We start from the raw sequence: 14227 nt of genomic DNA on the forward strand, positions 1-14227 counted from the left end.
CAGGATGGAGATAAGTCCTTATTTCAAGTTATGGCATAAAAACAAATATTATTTAGGGGGAAAAAAGGAGTGAAAACCTATATAAGTATAAAAATATGTAGTGCTAAAAGAAATTGCATCTGTGTCTCTTTTGCTGTCTCGCATACAGGGTTATCATTACCATCTTTCTAAATTCCATATATATGTGTCAGTATACTGTATTGATGTTTTTCTTTCTGGCTTGCTTCACTCTGTATAATCGGCTCCAGATAGATGTATAGAATGGACTTTTGGACTGTGAGGGAGAGGGAGAGGGTGGGATGATTTGGGAGAATGGCATTGAAACATGTATACTATCATGTAAGAAACGAAGCGCCAGTCTATGTTCTATACAAGATACAGGATGCTGGGGCTGGTGCATGGGGATGATCCAGAGAGATGATATGGGGTGGGAGGTGGGAGGGGGATTCAGGATTGGGAGCTCATATACACCCATGGTGGATTCATGTCAATGTATGGCAAAACCAATACAGTATTATAAAGTAAAATAAAGTAAAAATAAAATTTAAAAAAAAGAAATTGCATAGTGTGTTATACATGATTTTCAAATATTTTGTTTCTGTGGAATTCTGAAATATCTTTTAATAGTATATAGCCAATTGTTTACAGTCTATATTGTATACAAAAGTGCCCCAAATTTTCTATTGTTTTTCTCAATAATTTTGCTTCACTCAATATTTCTTTATCTTGTTTATCTAAATTAGTAATTAATGATCTCAAGGTAACATTAGATACAGGAATTGCAAATTTAGAATGCTATATGCATTTCTGAAAATCCCGATGCAAGATAACTGGTAACTAAACTTTGAATTTGGAATAAAATAATGAAGACATAGCTTTGTTTCATGCTATGTTGTGTTCCATGTGATATATTTGGTCAAGGAGACACTGCAATATAGAAAGAGCATGGTAGTAGGAAGTTATCCCATCATTACTTTCTTTGCAAGAATATTCTACATAAAAAAATAAAGTGAGATGACTATACTGGATGATACCATTTTTAAAATTTTAAATTATAATTGTAAGAAGACTAAAGGATCTAATGAAAAGGTGAGACAAACTGGAATTTTGACTTCACCAGTTGGATTTATTCAGTTTATGATTCTAAAGTTTTTATCCTTGGAAGTTTAATGATATAAACACTTAAGATTAACTAAGATGTAAAATAAAGCAACTTGATAAAATAATGAATCAAAGTATCATAAGACATAAATTTTATGTCATTCTCAAGGTTATTATGACATAGAATGAATGTCATAGGATGAATGTTAAAGCCCATTGTTTCTTTGTCATTAAAATTGTCAGTTGAAGACAAAAGTGGTATTACCCCCCTCAATAATACTGATACAAGGGAGACTAAATACTCAACTTAATTTTTTGTAACTTTGGTCTTCTTGAAGTCTTTGAAAGATGAATTTGAGGTTGCAAAGTTCAAAAATATGAAGAAATTTAAGATTAAAAACATAAACATAACATTCAGTTTCATGAAGTTAAATTATTTTTAGTGAGCCCTTGATTGGAGAACATATGCAGAAGGAATAGGTATTGAAATAATTTCTTTTCTGAATTCAGTGCAAATTATCTTTCCCTATTATTCAATTCACCTATTCATTCTTTTTAGTCTCTTGAAATCTACCAGGTCCACTTGTAACTTAGAGACAATGTGAGGCATTTATAAATAACTTATACTATGTATATAATAGTAAATACATATGCAATTTATTTATTGTGCATATCTCCAGCTGTGCATACATTTTCCAAGAGAATAATTCTTCCCAATAAGAAACAGAGCAACAAGGCCATATCAAATAAGTATATTAAAACAAAACAACATCATCTTGCTGTTGTTGTTGTTGAAAGACTGCATGCCTGCTTTAATAACTTGGTTTTGCTAAAGGGAATACACTAGTAAGTTATTAAAAAAAAAAAAAAACTAAGCTTCCCAAGTAATAAGTAACAGGTATTCACAAACACATTGATAAGGTGAAACTGGTCAATATTTGTTTTGACTCATTTATCAAATGGCTGGCCCATCTTAGGTAAGTCTCTTATCTCTCTAAACTTCAGTTTCCTGGTTCATCAAATGGGAAAAATCATATGTAAATATTTCCATACACATCTTGATCTGTTCAATAGCTCTAGTGTTACAAACATAAAATATGCTTGTTTGAAAATCAGTGTTGCATGGGTTAAAAAATTGTCTCTAGAAATGAAAGCCAATTGTATGCCACTGGGTTTTGTCTTATTCCCTACCAGGAGTTTAATCAACCTGCTTGTGTAGTGGTGTGAAGTGGGCTCATATGACATCTATGTAGGGCAACACCAACAGGAAGAACCCCAAAGATTCACTATGAAAATTCATTTCTTCTATTAATTAAATCTCAGGAATTGTGGGTTTTACTCACCTTTGAGATATATTTAACTCATGAGTGTAACTATAGGATCCATGGCATAGCTTTAATTAAGTTATTGTTCTAACAACATGAGAAGTACTGATATTGTTAACCTTGATCTCTAGGCAATATGTCTTACCATCTCTGAAATCAAGATGTGATTCATAATTGAAAATATCTGGCAGTTTTTACCATCTTACTTTTCTCATGTGTACATTTCTGACAGTAATATGTGTTTGATAATTGTGCATGCTCAATCACTCAGTCATTTCTGACTCTTTGTGACCCCGTTGACTGTAGGCTGCCAGGCTCCTCTGTCCATGGGATTTTCTAGGCAAGAATAGTGGAGTGGGTTGCCATTTCCTCCTCCAGAGGATCTTCCCTACCCACGGATTGAAATTGTGTCTCTTGCATCTCTGCATTGGTGGGCAGATTCTTTACCACTGTGCCACCTTGGAAGGCTATCTGATAATTAGTGATTGTTAAATTCAGTGAGATATGCAGGAGATATGGTTTAAAATTGTTAAATTCAGTGAGATATGGGGGAGATATGGTTTAAAATTACACTTGTGACCACTTGTGTGGTCACACTTGATGATTCACTTGTTATTTTTACCACCATGACACATTTTTATTTAAAAAAATTCTGCCCATCTGCCATATTTTAAAAAGAGTTTATCTACTGAAGAGTAAATTTACAAAGTAAAGATTAACTTATTTTCCTTTTTCAGTTAATTAAAATGATGTATCTGCCAATCATATTTTTGTTTTAGAATATAACAGCCAGTGTTACCATACTAAGTTGTACAATTTCTGCCATTTTGGCACTTTGCTTTGTTGTAGATAAATATATGATTTATATTCAGCTTTTTGAAATACTGAAAATAGCTCAAAGGCTGTTATTACTATTTCATGGAACCCTAGGAGACCAGAGATACCATGTTGGGACTCACTGTACTAGAAAAATGTACACTTCTGAATTAATAAGTTCTCATGCGGTTTCACAGGTTAATAAATTCTGTGCAGGCCCATAACATAGGACTTCTTTATTTTCACTTAGGTTTGATTATTGTGCTAATAAGGAAATGTGAAGAGGCTGCAAATCATTTACATTTAGTAGGGATATTTTTACTGTTTGGACTGTGTAGGAGTCTAAAATTCTGATAATTTATAGGACTTCAATAGAAACCGTGAAAGATTAGAAACAATGTAAAGATTAGATTGAAGATCCATAATGTTCTATCATATGCCTATTTTAAAAGTTTATTTTTGAGATTTATAACACGAAATAAGAGTGAAAAAAGTCAACTTCCAACTCTATGTACAATATACATCAATTTTGTGTATATATATATGTGTGTATGAATATATAAATAGAAATATAATTGTGGGAAGAAAATACAGCATAATAGTAATGGTAAGTGATGAATTTATATACAAATGTTTACTATTTTATTCTTTATGCTTATATTTACATGATTATATAAAGAAGCATATATTAATTTTATATTTGAATATAATAAACATTATTGAAAGACTGTGCGTACATGTGTGCTCAGTGGCTTCAGTCTTATCTGACTCTTTGTGTCCCTATGAAGTGTACACCACCAGGCTCCTTTGTCCATGGGATTCTGCAGACAAGAATTCTGGAGTGAGTTGCCATGCCCTCCTGTAGGGGATCTTCTCAACCCAGGGATCTAACCAGCATCTCTTAGGTCTCCTGCATTGGCAGACAAATGCTTTACCACTAGCACCACCTTGGAAGTCCTCATTAAAAGATTAAGTTACAGGGAGAAAAAAAGGCCTCACCATGAACTGCTAACAATTTCTTCCTTCTCAAATGATATGATACACCCTCTTTAAGAAAGAACTTACTTAACTTGCTATAGGCTAGTTTCCTCCCATAGACAGAAATATTTTTACTTTGGCTTGAAAGATTTAATTTCTAGTTCTCATTAATGTTACCCAAATTAGGCATGCAGCATATTGATGATGTCAAGTATGATTTCACAGATTCATAAATTCCTTGAGATGAGGAGTTATGGTTAGTCCATCTTTATATTTCCATGTGTGTTACAGATCTTGAGCACTCAATACTAGTTCTTTGGAAATACTTGAAAAATTTTGGTTGCTATCATACTGGCCCCATTCTCATATAGTTCAACATCTTATGCCATTTATGAACTTTGTTTTATATGTTTTATATGTTTTACTGTGTTGATTTTATAAAATGCTTTAGGTTTTTAATAAGGATTCGTAAACACTTCCAAAATATTTTAAAATTCATATAAATTAGGCTTCCTTTGTTTACATTTGTATCATTTAATCCCTAATAATTATCATATAACTATAAATGTATTTCTTATCAATTATAAAGTAATTATAGTAATCATCTTGAGATAATTATAATAATGTATCATGTGAGTTCTCATAAGTTTTAGATTCAAGTCCTCTGAAAGCTGACGTGAACTAGTGGTTAAGCATATGGACCCTTGAGTTGAAATAACTATGCTGCAATCCTGGTTTTGCCACTTGATTGGTAAGCAACACATACTTACTTATCTTTTTTGTACTTCAGCTTTTTCATTTGTAAAATGGGTAGAGTAGAATTTATTTTGTAAATATGTAGTACAGAGTAAATTAGTTATTTATAAAGCATCTAAAATAGTGAATAGTAGTTAGTATTTACTAAATAAATGTTTACTTGATTTAACAGTTAAGAGTACCAATGAGATTCAACAGGAGGAATATTTTTTTATTCTCCAATAAATGATGCTGGAGTGTTTGGATATCCATTTGGAAAAAAAAGTAAGCCTTAGTCCTTTGCTCATATGGCCACCAAAATCTAATTTGAGATGGACTGTATATCTAAGTATAAATGGCAAAATTACATAATTTCTAGAAGACACTATTAAAAAAAATCCTTGTGCCTTTAGTATAGACAAAACTTTCTTAAACATAACCCAAGTCCTGTTTAAAGAAAAACGTTTGGTAGCTAGGACTTAGAACCCTTGGTCATCAAAACTACACCATTAAGAGAATAAATAGGGATACAATAGCTGGGTAAGGTATTGAAAATATATTTGGCCAACAGAGGATTTTTATTCAGAATGTATGAAGAACTTATACAAATCAAAAGGAAAAAAAAATACAATGTAATCCAAAAAATGGACAAAACATTTGATCAGGTTCTTCACAAAAGAGGATAGCAAAGTGGCCAATAAGTACCCAAATGAGGTAATCAAGATTATTACTTATCAAGAAAACACAAATTAAAATTGCAATGAGATTCTACTATACACAGGTCAGTACAACTAAAAGTTAAAAAGACCTACAATACCAAATGTTGGTGAAGTTACAGAACACCTAGAACTGTCACACATTTCTGGATGGAGTTTGTAGGAACCATGAGAATGATAGCCTAGCCAAAATCCCTTAGACAGTGTAGTAGTGTAAGATTCTTCCCCCCAACTTTGCTTCTCCTCTTTCTTCATGGGGAGTCCAGACTTGCATTGTCACTTGATAGCTCCCTCCAACTTTCCTGATTTTCTCTCTCTGCATTGTCTCTCATAGGTGTTTTCTAATAAAATCATTGTATGTTTAGTCCCGGACTTCCCAGGTGGCACTAGTGGTAAAGAACCCACCTGCCAATCAAGGAGACCTAAGAAACATGGTTTCGATCCTTGGGTGGGGAAGATCGCCTGGAGAAGGGTATGGCAATCCACTCCAGTACTCTCGCCTGGAAAATCTCATGGATATAGGAGCCTGGCAGGCTACAGTCTATAGGATCGCAAAGAATCGGACACGACTGAAGTGACTTAGCACACACACATATGTTTAGCTGCATTTTAGTATCCAACTCCTGGGGACATGGATTACTTAGGAAAAATGTTTGGAACTAAACTTAGTGGCCGAGAGCTTTCATTATTCCAAATCATGGATCCAAAAGAAATAATGTGTATTTTCACAATATATCTATAAAGGATAATCATAAAGATGGTAACGATAACCCTGTATGCGAGACAGCAAAAGAGACACAGATGTATAGAACAGTCTTTTGGACTCTGTGGGAGAGGGCGAGGGTGGGATGATTTGGGAGAAGGGCATTGAAACATGTATAATATCATATATGAAATGAATTGCCAGTCCAGGTTCTATGCATGATACTGGATGCTTGGGGCTGGTGCACTGGGATGACCCAGAGGGATGGTACAGGGAGGGAGGAGGGATGGGATTCAGGATGGGGAACACGTGTATACCTGTGGTGGATTCATGTTGATGTATGGCAAAACCAATACAATATTGTAAAGTAATTAACCTCCAATTTAAATAAATAAATTTATATTTTTAAAAAAGAATAATCATATAATTTTTATTGATAATAATCCCAAAGTGGAAGCAACTCAGATGTTCAGAAGGAGACTGAACAAATTGTGATAAAGTTATAAAATTAAGTACAATGTAACAACAAAAATTAAGTACTGGTACACTAAACAACATAATTGAATCTTAACAATATTTTGCTGAGTGAAATAAGCCAGGCACAAACAAGTGTATACTGTGTAATTCTATTTATATGAAGTTCAAGAACATACTAATACATAATGATAAAAATCATAAAATGTTATCAAAATGTTTTTTTAGTTGGTAGTCATACAAATAAAAATTATGTGTATGGGTAGGAACTTCCTTCACTGTCTAGTGGTTAAGATTCCACACTTACACTGCAAGTGAGTACAGGTTAGATTCCTGGTCCAGAATGTAAGATCCTGCATGCTGCATGGCATAGCCAATAAGCCAAATACATAATGAAATTACTAAATAAATAACTTTAAATATGAGTAAAAACTATTGAACAGAACAATTAAGATTAGATAACTTTGTGTACTTTACTATAGGCTTCTTTTGCCTTAATTAAAATAATTAAAATTGTAGTATGGTTTGTTGATCGGTCGCTAAGTTGTGTTTGACTCTTTGCAAGCCCCATGAACCACAGCACAACAGGCTTCCCTGTCCTTAACCATCTGAAGTTTGCTATAATTCATGTCCATTGAGTCAGTGATGCCATCCAACCATCTCATCCTTTGTCATCCCCTTCTCCTGCCTTCAATCTTTCCCAGCATTGGGGTCTTTTCTAATGGATCAGCTCTTTGCATCAGGTGGCCAAGTACTGGAGCTTCAGCTTCAGCATCAGTCTTTTCAGTGAATAAATATTTAGGGTTGACTGGTTTGATTTATTTGCTGTCCAAGGGACTCTCAATAGTCTTCTCCAACACCACAGTTTGAAAGCATCACTTCTTCAGCACTCAGCCTTCTTTATGGTCCACCTGTCTAGGTTTGTCATAGCTTTTCTTCCAAAGAGCAAGCAGCTTTTAAATTGTGGCTGTAGTCACTGTCTACAGTGATTTCAGAGCCCAAGAAATAGAGTTTATCACTGTTTCCATTTTTTTCCCCAAATTTTTTCCATGAAGTGATGGGACTGAAGGCCATAGTCTTAGTTTTTTGAATGCTGAGTTTTAAGCCAGTAGTATGATACTAAGAGCATTATAAAACATATATTAAAAATATATATATGTATATATACAAGCATACATATAACTAAAATTTTGTTTTCTTGATGGATAGCTTCCTATTTCTATAGGTTGCTTGCCACTAAAATGATTTTATCTTCTGTACTATTATCTCTTAAAATTCTGACTTTAATGTTGCTAATTCAAATACGCATGATAGAGAATGAGAATCAGTTGATGAACTACAGGTAAAGAAAGTGCCCAGAGAAAAGATTATGTGCCAGAAGTATTTCTAGAACAGTTGTGCAAAGCAGGAAAGCCCACAATTTGTTCTACCAGGCAGATCCAGCAAAGAGGTATTTTTGGCATACCAGTCATCTCAGACTACAGGGAATTGTACCTCATTCAAGCAAGAAGCTTCTGTATGACGTAGAATGACAGTCGTTGAAAAAAAGTAGTGGAAAATGCCTCTCTGTCTTTCAGCTGCTATAATTGGGTAGCTATATTTTGAGGAAAAAATATGTTTAACTTCCTTCCTTATGGCTACTGTCAGGTTTTTTTTTTTTTTTCCTTAAGAGCTAGACATGTTTTTGAGCTTGAAATTATTCTAAGATTTTTTTTGTTTGTCTTGACTAGACATAGGGCTGATATTTTTCTTTGAGCACTGCTGAAGAGAGGTTCTTAATTTTAAATAAGAATTTCATACAATATTTAAGATGCCTCCTTAATGTGAGCATTTTTTCCACTTAATGCTGGTAAAATGTGTGGAAATGTCAGTAAAATAATTTTTTTTTCCTGTGGGTGCATCTTCAGAAAAAAGATCATTGTAGTTATTAAGTAAACTTGCCATAAAAGGGCTCTTTTTATTTGAATGTTGAACTTAAAGTCTTGTAGGGCAATGAGTTCTTATGAATTGTGTATAATTCATTAGTTTTATTTAAAAGATGTGGAACTTGGAATGACTATGCAAATCTCCTCGATTTTCATCTTCGCTCTGCCATCAAGGTACTGGATAAATCTTAACGGTTTCTATAAATGGAGCAATAACACTCAGGAGAATATGGCCTGCAAATGCATTCCAAGTATGTTACAGTCCTAGCAGTCCTAGAAAAAGGAGAGATTTTGGCTTGGAGGGAGTCTTAACAGTGACTTTCAAACTGTGTTCTGGACCTTCTTATTTATCACCTGGGTATACTATTTTAAAACTAATGTTCATGCCAGCCTTTACATAAAATTTATGGGAATAGAGCCTGGAAATGTGCCTTTTGACCTTGTTGTCTAGATGATTCTTAAATACAAGTTTTTCTTTTTTTTAATCCAAGAATGAGTGTGATGATTACTTTTACAGAACTATACTTCATTACACTGTCTAAAATTACTCATCCAATTCCCACAAATTAAACTAGCACCAAGAGGGCAAGATAAACAAATGATGGAGCTGAAGAGTCTGGTATAATACTGTTATCCTGCTTGTTTGTTAGTATTATTTCATTCCAATAAGTAGCTATATTTTGTTCTCAAATAAGAACTTTGATTTACTTTTCTTATTTAATTATATCTGCAAAGGAGATCTCAGAGGTATTATAAAATTAGAAGTTAATTCTGGAATAATTGACTGTTGTATTTTTTAATAAAAAACAGTGATTTTTAGTTATGTAAAATGAATGGAAGAGCCATCATGCTATTTCTCATCCCTTTGATATTAATTTAAAATTATGTTAATGAACTCAGTGAAGTCAAAGAAAAGTGTCTTCCTTGATGGTTCGTATGTTTTAAAAAGAACCAGGTTGGAAAGACAAGAATCTGAGACTTGTAGCTCCTTTCCTATACACACAATTTGGTTTTGTGCTTGAAATCTTGAGATTTTTAACAAACCTAGGACACACTTTTAAATCCAAGCCAAATGTGAGAAATGAAGGCAAAATATTTCATTGTGAAATGAGTTTCCTTTAAAGTTTGAAGTGGATACAAGTGGAACTGTTAAATTTTACCAATTAAAAATGTGAGAGACATGTCTATTATAACAATACCAGCTCGCCTTTCACAGGCTATTAGGGAGACATCTCGTTTCCTTCTACTCAATGAATGAAAAGAATCTAAGCTGAAGTAGGGAATCCTTGTCGAGAGCTCAAAATTCAATGTTCTCATCATTTTGGGGTTCTGACTTGTATTAAATCTGGGCCATATTGGTATTTGTACTTTGAGTAACTCAGTGATAAAATGGTAACAATATAGCCAATTTGCTTCTTAATATTAAAACAGTGCAGCTCTGATAAGAACAAAAACTAAAGACAGGGTAAAAAGCTAGATAGTTTTGTCATAATATTGCCAAAGTAATGAATTCTTAGTTACTTTATTATTAATTGTTGATCATAAGATAAAAAGACACATTGAGAAAAAGTGCTGTTGCCCCACTTTCTCTTCTTCCTACTGTTCATACATAGATAATAATATCCTTACTTCATTGACAGAATGAAAAAAAAATCTATTTTCCCTGTGGATTTTTTTCTGAGGTTCAAGTTTCATAAGGAAAGTTAATAAAATATACAATAATCTTGCCAATTGTTTAAAAAAATTGTGCTTTGGGCTTATGAGGTGAAGTAAAGACTGTTCTTTTTAAAGATGTCCACACTAGCATGTTAATATGAATTATAATGAGGCCATGGGCATGAAAGCATCTGGCACTTACATCAGTACTGTCTCTAAAGAAGTTCATAAAATATTACATATTTTATGTTTATTAACTCTGACATATACATATAATATTACATTTTATTAAAATATATCCACTTATAAATATGGCTCAGATGGTAAAGAATCTGCCTGCAACGTGGGATACCTGAGTTCAGTTCCTGGATTGAGATGCTCCCCTGGAGGAGGGCATGGCAACCCACTCCAGTATTGTGTGGAGAATTCTTGTGGACAGAGGAGCCTGGCGGGCTACTGTCCCTAGGATCACAAAGAGTTGGACACGGCTGAATGACTTAGCATAGCACAGCGCACATATAAACATAAAAAGTAGGACGCTAAATCTCTAGATCTTCTGATGGAATCATAAGATAGATTTTTCTCTTCTTTAAGAAAGTGTTTCCTTGGAGAGTCTGGCACTAGTTCTGGAACTACCCCCAGATATCTTTTACCATATATGTCCAGAATGCTTCAAGTCTAGGGTCACTCAGTGAAATTTCCAAACAGTGCATACTCACAGTTTTACTACAATTGTACTTTGAGATTCATAACTGGAAACAGGCATTAGCCTCTCCCTCATGAAACCAAACACATGAAGGAAAGCTTGAGGCAAGAAATGGCTGTACATATCTACCCTCCCCCAACTTCACTTTTTCAGAATTATAAAAATTTGTTGAAGTCCAGGCATTTCAGGAAGGTGAACTTTTTTATTTGAAAATTTCACAGGCAATTCTTAATCATTTCTCAGTTTTGGCATTCGTTTGGTATTGCTTTTCAAATTCCCCTTCTCTTCCTACTTAAGACTGAAGAAAGAGTAAGGGCAACTTCATATAATATGCACAGTATGGCCCATATAGAATGTGGCTAAATTATATTTGACACTATTTGCGAGGATGGCAATTTTAGAGTAAATGTTGGAGATCATCCAGCTCTTTTAAAAGGACAAATTGTTCACATATCATTGATTTTCGAGATATGCTCAACAGGAGAAATAAGAATCCCTACTTGACTTGATAGACACTAAAAGGATCTTAGGCTTTAGAACTAAGATTGAAATTTTTGTCAGCACATTGACATGAGTCTGAGACCCGGCTCTGTCATTGACAGTGAGTGGGTTCTGGGTACATGCCTTAACCATTCTAGGTTTCAGCCTTCTCATCCATAAAGTGGGGATAATTCATACAAACTGTATTCAACCAACATTTAGTTTGCTCAAGACCTGCCAAACACATGGTGATAATATCTACTTCATAGTATGACTACAAGGACTAAAAGAGATGATGGAAGTTGTGTTTTTAAAGTAGGTCTGATACATAAAAAGATAAACAGTAAATATTTATTAAAATATTTTGTCAATTATTTTCCCCTGTTAGGTAATTTTATTATTTTGGTTGAATTATGTTCATCAAATAAACTGTTTAGTACATCGACTTCCCTAGATATTAAAAATAGGTGTAGTGATGGAGTGAATGCTCAAGGGCGGAGCTTAGTCTTAAGGGAGGTAATGACCTGTACTGAGTTGTTACATTAAGGTCATGTTGTCTGTTGCATGGGATTCTTTCATCTCCACCAAACATAAAACCCATGCTACCTCAGAATGAACTAAAACAAACTCTTGATATTTTGCTATATTTCTCTTCCTGCTGCTTTTGGTGTTCTTTGGTTGGTTATGTTTTGTTTTGAGAACTATAGTGTTTCTTCTACTTCCTCCTTTGGGAATGACAAAATTGTTTTCTTATTCACATATTCTTAGATTTTCCTCTAAAAGACTAAGTTTGTTTTTCAATAAAATAATATGATATTTCTAAAATAATAATAGATTAATTTTAACATGTGTGGCATTATGAAGGTGTGGCATGCATTATAAATTAAAACTATGCAAAAATACCTAAAAATACCTAAAAATTTAGCATGCAACCTCAAGCAAATTCACTCAGAAGCAACTGAATATGGCAAGCAGCAATAAAATTACCCTTTTATTCTCACACTAAAAGAGAATCATTATTAAGGAATTTGGTACAAATGAAAGTTTATTTTTAAATATGGCTTAGTAAGATTTAAGGGTTCAACAAGGTTAATGATTCTAAGAATATTTCTAAGTATCCAAGACCCATTGTCAATTAAAAGTAGTGAAAGGCAAGAAGTATCCAAATCTGCCTACATCAAACCATCAAAATCTCTAAGATCTTTTATTGTAAGTTTTCACAAGGAAATGTACAATCCAAGCAGCATTGTTATGGATAAAGATTAAGAGCATATTCTAAACATATTCTATGCCTTTTATAGACAAAGGCACAGAGTCAGAGGTGTATATATATATATACACCCTTTGCCACTAAATTGTAAATTCCTCTCTATGTATTCTCTATATTATGACCTTACATAACTTCAGGGAAATAAATAGATGCCATACAATTAATAAGGAAAAAAAAGTGACCAAGGAAGCTGAATACTTTTTTATTTATCCACTAAGAAATTTATAAGCATCAGGAGAACAAGATGGCAGAGGAGTAGGTGGACATGGAGTACATCTCTCTCCATGGATACATCAGGAATACACCTTCAGACCCAGAAGTGTATTCAGAACATCAGCTAAGATCAGACAGGAGTACTTGAGCAGTGGAAAAGAATATATGCTGCTAAGTCACTTCAGTTGTGTCCAACTCTTTGCGACCCCATGGACTGCAGCCTACCAGGCTCCTCCATCCATGGGATTTTCCAGGCAAGAGTACTGGAGTGGGGTGCCATTGCCTTCTCCGGAAAAGAATATGTAGAACCAGAAAAAACTCGGTAGGATGAAGGAACTAGGGGGAAAAACAGGAGTGTTACTAGGACTGGACCTGCCCTCAGCAGGTGGGGAAACTGAAGCAGGGGTCCAATCTCCACATCAGGGCCATTGTCTGAGTCAAAGGGGAAACATTTAAGGCTGAGAGTAAAACAGTTGATCTGTTGCAGCCTAAATGGAATGAGAAACAGACAGTCCTTGCCACAGCCATATATACCCAGGACAGGTACACAGGTCCCCTAGAAGGTGCAGAGGTTGGGAGCTACAGCTTAGGGATTGTGGACCAATCCTAGAGTGTGGGCTGCTGTTGACTGCAAAGAGAGGGATGGAGAGAATATGAGGGAGGAGATTGTGGTGGGAAATACCTGTGGAGGAAAGCCAGGGAGCCGTGGAAGCAAGGCAATACTGCTGAGTCATGAGTAGTGAGTAGAGCCATCACCATAACCACTCTCTCCCCACACAACAGCATCAGCAGCTGAACAGTAGAGAGGCTAGCCCATCAAATGCCTGATGCCCTGAACTACAGAGTAGGACCCCAACTGAGGGTGCCCCTGTAAGCGCCTGATGCACTGATCTACAGATCTACCCTAGCCAAGGGGATCCCCTCTATGTGCCTCACAACAGAGAAGGCCCCCAGGCAAGGGAGCCCTCTAAGTGCCTGGACAGGCTGAGCTATGAGGAAAGACTAGCCAAAGAGACCTTCTGATCACCAGCTACCCAGAGGCCCAAAAACAGACTCTGATAGGGCCACAATTTCTGCAAATCAAGCAGTCCATGTCCCTGCACGCTTGGTACGACCAGGGTCCCTGCAA

The sequence above is a fragment of the Ovis canadensis genome, chromosome 3 (assembly GCF_042477335.2).
Source record: "Ovis canadensis isolate MfBH-ARS-UI-01 breed Bighorn chromosome 3, ARS-UI_OviCan_v2, whole genome shotgun sequence".
Classification (NCBI taxonomy): Eukaryota; Metazoa; Chordata; class Mammalia; order Artiodactyla; family Bovidae; genus Ovis; species Ovis canadensis.